This window comes from Nymphalis io, chromosome 22, assembly GCF_905147045.1.
Source record: "Nymphalis io chromosome 22, ilAglIoxx1.1, whole genome shotgun sequence".
In the NCBI taxonomy this organism is placed as follows: Eukaryota; Metazoa; Arthropoda; class Insecta; order Lepidoptera; family Nymphalidae; genus Nymphalis; species Nymphalis io.
In genome coordinates, this window is record NC_065909.1 from 127,501 (window position 1) to 137,500 (window position 10,000).

General features: G+C 36.0%; 1 long non-coding RNA gene and 2 other non-coding genes across 3 annotated transcripts in view; 1 reads left to right on the forward strand and 2 right to left on the reverse strand.

The window, feature by feature from the left end:
• Positions 1–37, reverse strand: part of LOC126777423 (5.8S ribosomal RNA) — a 157-nt gene extending 120 nt beyond the window's left edge. Inside the window, exon 1 of the ribosomal RNA XR_007670061.1 lies at positions 1–37. This exon is cut by the window's left edge and continues 120 nt beyond it. This is a non-coding gene — a ribosomal RNA (5.8S ribosomal RNA).
• Positions 1–10,000, forward strand: part of LOC126777134 (uncharacterized) — a 52,885-nt gene that overhangs the window by 38,055 nt on the left and 4,830 nt on the right. The gene's annotated exons all lie outside the window — the stretch shown is intronic.
• Positions 1,448–3,350, reverse strand: LOC126777409 (small subunit ribosomal RNA). The gene has a single exon (XR_007670050.1). It is a non-coding gene; the product is annotated as a small subunit ribosomal RNA (ribosomal RNA).

Here is a 10,000-nt window from a genome sequence, read left to right on the forward strand (position 1 = left end):
ATCGACCCGCGAGCCAAGTGATCCACCGTCCAGGGTAATTGTTTATTTTCATGATGATTAGTTTCTACGATCACTGAAGCGATTCTATACACGCCCGTGATATTAGTTTGTTTAAATTTTTTTTTTTTTTTTTTTTTTATTTCTTTTCAGTATATAAATAAAAATTAAAAAAAAAAAAAATATTAAAAAAAAAAAATTAAAAAAAAATATACGTTATTTGAAGATGACGATGCGCTATCGAAAGACGACAACATCGTGCTTTCCTCGAGAAACCGACGTCGAAACATCAGAAGGGACGCGTTGAACGACCCCGTTTTTATTATATTCGGAGTCGTCGTCTCGCATCCGAACGACATACGAACGCCGAACCGCATTTTGTTTTATTTCATTTTACGAAAAAAACAAACGAAACTTTCAGCGGACGCTTCTCGTATCCCCGCCGACTGACCGATCGACTGACTGACTGACTGATCGTCGATCATCGTATCATCGTCTAGGAGAGCGTGTGAAACGCATCATCGCACGTATCGATCGAAAGCACGAGGCCTCTATGAAAATATGATATAACGCATAAAACACAAAACACGAAAACACATCGACGTCACCACGGATCGATATCATATTAAATTCAAAAACGAATTCAAATCGACACTCACATAACGACCGATCGATGTAAACGATGACGAGACTCGTAATCGAACGGAGACGACGACGCGTAACGTAGACGTAGACGTAGACGTAGACGAAGAACGAAAGACGAAAACGAAAACGAAGAGCGACGAGAGTCTTGAACTCGAAACGTATACAGTGTCGTATATATATTATACATGTGACTCGCGGCGCGGATTCTTGCCGGTCTACGTACACAGGTATAACGAAGACGACTACGGTAACGACGAGTGAAGACTGCACGCGTGCAACTTCGATGTTCGTTAGCTAGCGTTCTCGCTAGTTACGTTCGCCGCGTACATACGACGTCCACATTCGAATTGAAAGTACACGATTACATACGTCTTACGACGATCGTTATATTCGTATCTCTTTTTATAATACTACGTTTTAATATATATACGTATATCGATTCGATGACGACGCTTCAGCGATACGTATTGTATTTATATATTTTTTTGCGAATATCGTTATTTTCATACGTGATGATACTAACGTCGAAGGCGATGACGACTCGTATATCAACGAACGCCTAGACGAAGACGACGTAGTCGTCGTCGTCGTCGTCGGAGAAACGATAATGCGATCCACCGATCGAATTCGCATTTTTTCGTATTATGATTCTTTTTGGTTGTTGTTATTGTTATTGTTTTATTATATCGTCGTATATCGGCACTCTCATTGCTCTTTCGTGCTGCACTGTTTATCTCGCTCGTATACAGAGAAGAGCTCGATCCGCACAGAGACGAAACAGAATTCGAGATAGATAAACGTACGTTAATGATCCTTCCGCAGGTTCCCCTACGGAAACCTTGTTACGACTTTTACTTCCTCTAAATGATCAAGTTTGGTCAACTTCCCAGCAACGCCGACGGCCGTGAAGCCACCGCGTGTCGGTCCGAAGACCTCACTAAATCATTCAATCGGTAGTAGCGACGGGCGGTGTGTACAAAGGGCAGGGACGTAATCAACGCGAGCTTATGACTCGCGCTTACTAGGAATTCCTCGTTTATGGGGGATAATTGCAAACCCCAATCCCCAGCACGAAGGAGTTTCAACGGGTTGCCCGGGCCTCTAGGCCAGGGAGAACATGCTGATTCCTTCAGTGTAGCGCGCGTGCGGCCCAGGACATCTAAGGGCATCACAGACCTGTTATTGCTCAATCTCGTGCGGCTCGAAGCCGCCGGTCCCTCTAAGAAGAATTTTAATACGCCGCCAGTGAGTTGCTCGACCGAAATCGGGCACACCTAAATGACGACGCCTATTTAGCAGGCTAGAGTCTCGTTCGTTACCGGAATTAACCAGACAAATCGCTCCACCAACTAAGAACGGCCATGCACCACCACCCACCGAATCAAGAAAGAGCTATTAATCTGTCAATCCTTCCGGTGTCCGGGCCTGGTGAGATTTCCCGTGTTGAGTCAAATTAAGCCGCAGGCTCCACTCCTGGTGGTGCCCTTCCGTCAATTCCTTTAAGTTTCAGCTTTGCAACCATACTCCCCCCGGAGTCCAAAATCTTTGGTTTCCCGGAAGCTGCCCGCCGAGCCATTGTAGTAACGTCGGCGGATCGCTAGATGACATATTTACGGTTAGAACTAGGGCGGTATCTAATCGCCTTCGAACCTCTAACTTTCGTTCTTGATTGATGAAAACACCTTTGGCAAATGCTTTCGCTGATGTTCGTCTTGCGACGATCCAAGAATTTCACCTCTAACGTCGCAATACGAATGCCCCCAGTTATCCCTATTAATCATTACCTCGGAGTTCTGAAAACCAACAAAATAGAACCGAGATCATATTCTATTATTCCATGCACGAAATATTCAAGCGGCATTTTGAGCCCGCTTTGAGCACTCTAATTTGTTCAAAGTAAAATTGTCGGCCCACCTCGACACTCACCGAAGAGCACCGCGATAGGATTTTGATATTGAACCGGCGTTTTACCGCCGGCTCACCGACGATATGCTCCGCAAACGTGTCAGTATCACCGCGGATGCGGTGCACCGACAGCGCGGCGCACAAATGCAACTACGAGCTTTTTAACCGCAACAATTTTAGTATACGCTATTGGAGCTGGAATTACCGCGGCTGCTGGCACCAGACTTGCCCTCCAATTGTTCCTCGTTAAAATATTTAAAGTGTACTCATTCCGATTACGAGGCCTCGAAAGAGTCCCGTATCGTTATTTTTCGTCACTACCTCCCCGTGCCGGGAGTGGGTAATTTGCGCGCCTGCTGCCTTCCTTGGATGTGGTAGCCGTTTCTCAGGCTCCCTCTCCGGAATCGAACCCTGATTCCCCGTTACCCGTGACAACCATGGTAGTCGCAGAAACTACCATCGAAAGTTGATAAGGCAGACATTTGAAAGATGCGTCGCCGGTACTGGACCATGCGATCGGCAAAAGTTATCCAGATTCATCAAAATTAACGACTTCGGACGAGACGCCCTCCGTCGATTGGTTTTGATCTAATAAAAGCACTCATCCCATCACTGGTCAGAGTTCTGATTGCATGTATTAGCTCTAGAATTACCACAGTTATCCAAGTAACTGAGTAAGATCTAAGGAACCAAAACTGATATATTGAGCCATTCGCGGTATCGCCTTAATACGGCTTGCACTGAGACATGCATGGCTTAATCTTTGAGACAAGCATATAACTACTGGCAGGATCAACCAGGGAGCTAACATAGATTATTCTCGACGACGACGACGACACGTCCGTGCGTGCTTGCGCGAACGCGACACCTTCGCCGTAAGTTTCTCTCTCATTTAACTCGATTCTCGTTTCTAGCAACGACGACGACGACGACGACGACGACGTTGTCTTCGTTCGTCGTCGCTTCGAAACGAGGTTCGTCGTACCGTATCGATTCGATCGCGTTAGACGCGATAGACTCTTACGGTTGACTTTTTTCATTCATTATCATAATAAATAATGATAAATAACCGACGACATCGAAGTAGCCCGAGAAGAGCACGACGACGACGACGACGACGATTCGTCTTCTAAGATGACACTCGACGGTCACGAATATGAATATTCGAAACGAGATCGTTCATTTTAGAAACACTTCCGTACACGATGTGCACGTATGTTATTGTTCAACGGATATATGTGTCGTGAAACATTCGGATCGACGCCCGGTGTTTGAGTGTTCGTACCGATACTCGGGTTATGTATTTTTCGTACATGATAGTTTTTGTTAATATAAAGAGTTTTAGGAACGACCGTTTCGCATACATTTCTATATGCATTAAACGAACGTACTGAATCTTTTAAAAACTCCGTCTGCCGCGTTTATCTCCGAAGACATCGTCATCGCACCACACATCGGGGTCCACAATAAATCTACACGAGAACGTCATACGTTATCATGTCGATGAATTTGTAGAGAGAGGAGCGATGACGACGCCGGAGTCGCTTTAGAAAGAGCAACTTACGTACGTCCGTCGGTCGGCACAGTTATAGAACGAAAAGTATATTTCTCCACATTATTTGTATAATATATTATTATTGTAAAACGACAACGCCGCGACGAGCTTACGACGACGACGACCGCGGCAGCAGCAATACATTATAATATAATACAATACTAGAAGAAAACAACTTTTCGATAGAGTCTTATCTTCAACGGTTGCGACGCGTCTCACGAAATAATATTTTCATATATATCGTTCGACGTTCGAACCGAACGTACTCTATGTATATGCCGGACGATGAATATGACATTCGGCGCTTCATAACGGCGGATGTATTTTTTTCGAATATTTTTATATTTAATGTTTTATATATAATATCAACCCCCTCCCCGTCGCAAGGAATAAAACAAAGAACTCCCCCCCAACCCCCTAACCTCCCACCCCCACCCCCGAAAAATTAACGCGGTACGTTCGTGTATTGTGGAATCGAAGTTTATATTTTACGACGATAACATACTTTATTTTTCTGAAATATTTTAAAATAACATTAGAATCGAACACGATAACGATATCCGAGTGATTTCATTCGATCACTAAATTTGAACTATAACAGAACGATAATAAAATATCTTTGAAATGTGAAAAAAATAACGCGGTACGTTCGTGTATTGTGGAATCGAAGTTTACATTTTACGACGATAACATACTTCATTTTTCTGAAATATTTTAAAATAACATTAGAATCGAACACGATAACGATATCCGAGTGATTTCATTCGATCACTAAATTTGAACTATAACAGAACGATAATATAACATCTTTGAAATGTGAAAAAATTAATGCGGTAAGTTCGTGTATTGTGGAATCGAAGTTTACATTTTACGACGATAACATACTTTATTTATCTGAAACATTTTAAAATGACACTAGATTCGATCATTGCATTTGAACTATAACAGAAAGATAATATAATATCCTTCAAATGTGAAAAAATTAACGCGGTACGTTCGTGTATTGTGGAATCGAAGTTTACATTTTACGACGATATCATACTTTATTTATCTGAAATATTTTAAAATTACACTAGAATCGAACACGATAACGATATCCGAGTGATTTCATTCGATCATTGCATTTGAACTATAACAGAACGATAATAAAATATCTTTCAAATGTGAAAAAATTAACGCGGTACGTTCGTGTATTGTGGAATCGTAGTTTACATTTTACGACGATAACATACTTTATTTATCTAAAATATGTTAAAATAACACTAGATTCGATCATTGCATTTGAAATATAACAGAACGATAATATAATATCTTCAAAATGTGAAAAAATTAACGCGGTACGTTCGTGTATTGTGGAATCGAAGTTTACATTTTACGACGATAACATACTTCATTTTTCTGAAATATTTTAAAATAACATTAGAATCGAACACGATAACGATATCCGAGTGATTTCATTCGATCACTAAATTTGAACTATAACAGAACGATAATATAACATCTTTGAAATGTGAAAAAATTAATGCGGTAAGTTCGTGTATTGTGGAATCGAAGTTTACATTTTACGACGATAACATACTTTATTTATCTGAAACATTTTAAAATGACACTAGATTCGATCATTGCATTTGAACTATAACAGAAAGATAATATAATATCCTTCAAATGTGAAAAAATTAACGCGGTACGTTCGTGTATTGTGGAATCGAAGTTTACATTTTACGACGATAACATACTTTATTTATCTGAAACATTTTAAAATAACACTAGATTCGATCATTGCATTTGAACTATTACAGAAAGATAATATAATATCCTTCAAATGTGAAAAAATTAACGCGGTACGTTCGTGTATTGTGGAATTGAAGTTTACATTTTACGACGATAACATACTTTAGCGACATCGTTCATGACACGAACTAACCACGAACGTGACACTACAAAATTTACATCTTATAATATCTTTCAAATGTGAAAAAATTAACGCGGTACGTTCGTGTATTGTGGAATCTAAGTTTACATTTTACGACGATAACATACTTTATTTATCTAAAATATGTTAAAATAACACTAGATTCGATCATTGCATTTGAAATATAACAGAACGATAATATAATATCTTCAAAATGTGAAAAAATTAACGCGGTACGTTCGTGTATTGTGGAATCGAAGTTTACATTTTACGACGATATCATACTTTATTTATCTGAAATATTTTAAAATTACACTAGAATCGAACACGATAACGATATCCGAGTGATTTCATTCGATCATTGCATTTGAACTATAACAGAACGATAATAAAATATCTTTCAAATGTGAAAAAATTAACGCGGTACGTTCGTGTATTGTGGAATCGTAGTTTACATTTTACGACGATAACATACTTTATTTATCTAAAATATGTTAAAATAACACTAGATTCGATCATTGCATTTGAAATATAACAGAACGATAATATAATATCTTCAAAATGTGAAAAAATTAACGCGGTACGTTCGTGTATTGTGGAATCTAAGTTTACATTTTACGACGATAACATACTTTATTTATCTGAAACATTTTAAAATGACACTAGATTCGATCATTGCATTTGAACTATAACAGAAAGATAATATAATATCCTTCAAATGTGAAAAAATTAACGCGGTACGTTCGTGTATTGTGGAATCGAAGTTTACATTTTACGACGATAACATACTTCATTTTTCTGAAATATTTTAAAATAACACTAGAATCGAACACGATAACGATATCCGAGTGATTTCATTCGATCACTAAATTTGAACTATAACAGAACGATAATATAACATCTTTGAAATGTGAAAAAATTAATGCGGTAAGTTCGTGTATTGTGGAATCGAAGTTTACATTTTACGACGATAACATACTTTATTTATCTGAAACATTTTAAAATGACACTAGATTCGATCATTGCATTTGAACTATAACAGAAAGATAATATAATATCCTTCAAATGTGAAAAAATTAACGCGGTACGTTCGTGTATTGTGGAATCGAAGTTTACATTTTACGACGATATCATACTTTATTTATCTGAAATATTTTAAAATTACACTAGAATCGAACACGATAACGATATCCGAGTGATTTCATTCGATCATTGCATTTGAACTATAACAGAACGATAATAAAATATCTTTCAAATGTGAAAAAATTAACGCGGTACGTTCGTGTATTGTGGAATCGTAGTTTACATTTTACGACGATAACATACTTTATTTATCTAAAATATGTTAAAATAACACTAGATTCGATCATTGCATTTGAAATATAACAGAACGATAATATAATATCTTCAAAATGTGAAAAAATTAACGCGGTACGTTCGTGTATTGTGGAATCGAAGTTTACATTTTACGACGATAACATACTTCATTTTTCTGAAATATTTTAAAATAACATTAGAATCGAACACGATAACGATATCCGAGTGATTTCATTCGATCACTAAATTTGAACTATAACAGAACGATAATATAACATCTTTGAAATGTGAAAAAATTAATGCGGTAAGTTCGTGTATTGTGGAATCGAAGTTTACATTTTACGACGATAACATACTTTATTTATCTGAAACATTTTAAAATGACACTAGATTCGATCATTGCATTTGAAATATAACAGAACGATAATATAATATCTTCAAAATGTGAAAAAATTAACGCGGTACGTTCGTGTATTGTGGAATCTAAGTTTACATTTTACGACGATAACATACTTTATTTATCTGAAATATTTTAAAATAACACTAGAATCGAACACGATAACGATATCCGAGTGATTTCATTCGATCACTAAATTTGAACTATAACAGAACGATAATATAATATCTTTCAAATGTGAAAAAATTAACGCGGTACGTTCGTGTATTGTGGAATCGAAGTTTACATTTTACGACGATAACATACTTTATTTTTCTGAAATATTTTAAAATAACATTAGAATCGAACACGATAACGATATCCGAGTGATTTCATTCGATCACTAAATTTGAACTATAACAGAACGATAATATAATATCTTCGAAATGTGAAAAAATTAACGCGGTACGTTCGTGTATTGTGGAATCGAAGTTTACATTTTACGACGATAACATACTTTATTTATCTAAAATATGTTAAAATAACACTAGATTCGATCATTGCATTTGAAATATAACAGAACGATAATATAATATCTTCAAAATGTGAAAAAATTAACGCGGTACGTTCGTGTATTGTGGAATCGAAGTTTACATTTTACGACGATAACATACTTTATTTATCTGAAATATTTTAAAATAACACTAGAATCGAACACGATAACGATATCCGAGTGATTTCATTCGATCACTAAATTTGAACTATAACAGAACGATAATATAATATCTTTCAAATGTGAAAAAATTAACGCGGTACGTTCGTGTATTGTGGAATCGAAGTTTACATTTTACGACGATAACATACTTTATTTTTCTGAAATATTTTAAAATAACATTAGAATCGAACACGATAACGATATCCGAGTGATTTCATTCGATCACTAAATTTGAACTATAACAGAACGATAATATAATATCTTCAAAATGTGAAAAAATTAACGCGGTACGTTCGTGTATTGTGGAATCGAAGTTTACATTTTACGACGATAACATACTTTATTTATCTAAAATATGTTAAAATAACATTAGAATCGAACACGATAACGATATCCGAGTGATTTCATTCGATCACTAAATTTGAACTATAACAGAACGATAATATAACATCTTTGAAATGTGAAAAAATTAATGCGGTAAGTTCGTGTATTGTGGAATCGAAGTTTACATTTTACGACGATAACATACTTTATTTATCTGAAACATTTTAAAATGACACTAGATTCGATCATTGCATTTGAACTATAACAGAAAGATAATATAATATCCTTCAAATGTGAAAAAATTAACGCGGTACGTTCGTGTATTGTGGAATCGAAGTTTACATTTTACGACGATATCATACTTTATTTATCTGAAATATTTTAAAATTACACTAGAATCGAACACGATAACGATATCCGAGTGACTTCATTCGATCATTGCATTTGAACTATAACAGAACGATAATAAAATATCTTTCAAATGTGAAAAAATTAACGCGGTACGTTCGTGTATTGTGGAATCTAAGTTTACATTTTACGACGATAACATACTTTATTTATCTGAAATATTTTAAAATAACACTAGAATCGAACACGATAACGATATCCGAGTGATTTCATTCGATCACTAAATTTGAACTATAACAGAACGATAATATAATATCTTTCAAATGTGAAAAAATTAACGCGGTACGTTCGTGTATTGTGGAATCGAAGTTTACATTTTACGACGATAACATACTTTATTTATCTAAAATATGTTAAAATAACACTAGATTCGATCATTGCATTTGAAATATAACAGAACGATAATATAATATCTTCAAAATGTGAAAAAATTAACGCGGTACGTTCGTGTATTGTGGAATCTAAGTTTACATTTTACGACGATAACATACTTTATTTATCTGAAATATTTTAAAATAACACTAGAATCGAACACGATAACGATATCCGAGTGATTTCATTCGATCACTAAATTTGAACTATAACAGAACGATAATATAATATCTTTCAAATGTGAAAAAATTAACGCGGTACGTTCGTGTATTGTGGAATCGAAGTTTACATTTTACGACGATAACATACTTTATTTTTCTGAAATATTTTAAAATAACATTAGAATCGAACACGATAACGATATCCGAGTGATTTCATTCGATCACTAAATTTGAACTATAACAGAACGATAATATAATATCTTCGAAATGTGAAAAAATTAACGCGGTACGTTCGTGTATTGTGGAATCGAAG